General features: G+C 37.5%; 1 pseudogene; it reads left to right on the top strand.

Moving 5' to 3' along the window:
• The first annotated feature begins 527 nt into the window (after window positions 1-527).
• Window positions 528-1,224, top strand: LOC125195211 (annotated as a pseudogene).
• The last annotated feature ends 1,021 nt before the right edge of the window (window positions 1,225-2,245 follow it).

The raw sequence follows: 2,245 nt of genomic DNA, 5'->3' as shown, positions 1-2,245 counted from the left end.
ATGGAGAATTAGAAGGCGATGTCTATATGACACAACCTGAAGGTTTTGTATCGAAAGAAAGGTCGAATGCAGTGTGCAAGCTAAAGAAGTCCATTTATGGACTTAAGCAAGCTTCTAGGAGTTGGAATATTTGTTTTAACAGAACAATCAAATCGTTTGGTTTTGTCAGAAGCAAAGAGGATCCATGTGTTTATAGTAAACGCGAAAATGGAAACATCGTATACCTTATCATATATGTCGATGACATCTTGATTATGGGAAGCGATCGTTCCATGATGCAATCCGTGAAAGAATGGTTGTCTAGTTCCTTTATGATGAAGGATCTGGGTGATGCTTCCTACATCCTTGGAATCAAGATCTATCGAGATAGACCGAATAGGATGTTAGGATTATCACAATCCACTTACATAGACAAGTTGCTAAGGCGCTTCTCAATGGAGAATTCTAAGAAAGGTTTTCTTCCTATGAGACATGGCATTGTATTGTCAAAGAAGGATTGTCCTTCTAATGACAAACAAAGAGACAACATGAAGAGGATCCCATATGCTTCGGCTATAGGATCTATTATGTATGCCATGATATCTACTAGGCCAGATGTGGCCTATGCGCTTAGCATGACAGAGCAGATTTCAGCAAAATCCCGGTGAGGAACATTGGAAAACTGTTAAGACTATTCTTAAGTACCTTAGAAGGACTAAAGAATATTTCTTAGTCTATGGTGGACAACCAGAGTTATCAGTTACTGGGTATACTGATGCTAGTTTCCAAACAGACCATGACGACTATAAGTCTCAGTCTGGATATGTTTTTATCCTCAATGGTGGAGCAATGAGTTGGAATAGTTCCAAACAAGGTACAACTGCTGATTCCACCACCGAAGCCGAGTATATTGCTGCATCTGAAGCTGCCAAAGAAGCTGTTGCTTTGTTAGAGTTCGTTAAGGAACTGGGTGTCGTTCCGAGTGCCAGTAGTGCAATACCTTTGTACTGTGACAACACTGGTGCTGTTGCGCAAGCAAAAGAACCCAGAGCTACGAACATGAACAAGCATGTTCCTAGAAGATATCATCTGATCAGAGAAATAATTGAAAGAGGCGACATAAAATTAGAAAGAGTACCTACTGATGATAATTTAGCTGATCCTTTCACTAAACCGTTATGTATAGCAAAACACAACAAGCACTTTGAGAGCTTAGGTGTTAAGCATGTTGGTAGATGGCTTTGAATCAGTGGGAGTTAAAGTTTTATATGCCTTAGAAACATTTTGTGTTGAGACAATATTACTTGATCACATTCTATGAAAATTTAATTTTCTATGGGTTTTGTGCACTTATTGGAATAATTGTTTTAAATGTTTGTCTTTATTCTAAATATTTGTTCCCTTGAATTATGACTGTCGTTAATGGAGTGAGACATTAATGATGTAGTATAATTCTAAAATAGCCCTAACCAATGATCATCAAGAATGGGATATTGATGATATGTTACAGGTTAGCATGGGGTTTGCATCACATTCTTCGAGAATGTAGTTGTTCTCACAACTATGAGATATTAGATACTCGTGATGGACACATGGTATACTTTGGAGAGTATTGGTATACCCTACTATTAAACTGTTTTGTTAAGTGTCTACAGTTTATTAGTGCATGAAGTATGTAATAGTCCTTGGATCTGAGGTCATTACACATTTTGTTTGTTGAGTGGTGTGCTTTGATCTTGTCCAACGCTTTGCCTCCCAAAGGAGGATTGAGACACGGACCTGTGTTGGGTATATCATAAGATAAATGAAAATGGTAGTTGAGCCAAGAATGAGATTCATTCCTCGATTAGAATTTCGAGAGAACACTCAAATTCTCTATATTACTTGACCATTAAGTCATTGGTCAATGCAAAGATATATTCGATTAAAGTAATTGAATATGATCGAATGGGTCATTTAATAAAGATGAGATAAAGTGATTGAGCTATTTGGATGACACATAGCAAATCTTAGGCTCAATCGGGTGGTTCGTGAATGAAAGGATATTATTATAAACTTTATGTAAAGGCTTGTTTACCGAATTCACGTAAACGTCCTTCATATATCGAGCTACGCTGCCAACGCAGTCTAGGAGTTTTGTGCAGACTTCGATTAGATCGTCGTCGATAATAGGCCCCGTTTGTTTGTCAAGGATTGTGGCCTGGGAAAGTAATCTAATTCCCCATTATTAAAATTCTATGTTTGGTTCAATAATAAAAAATAGGGA

Source organism: Salvia hispanica, chromosome 6 (assembly GCF_023119035.1).
Source record: "Salvia hispanica cultivar TCC Black 2014 chromosome 6, UniMelb_Shisp_WGS_1.0, whole genome shotgun sequence".
Lineage (NCBI taxonomy): Eukaryota > Viridiplantae > Streptophyta > Magnoliopsida > Lamiales > Lamiaceae > Salvia > Salvia hispanica.
Note: the sequence above shows the minus strand (reverse complement) of the source record. Positions and strands in the feature narration are given on the sequence as shown.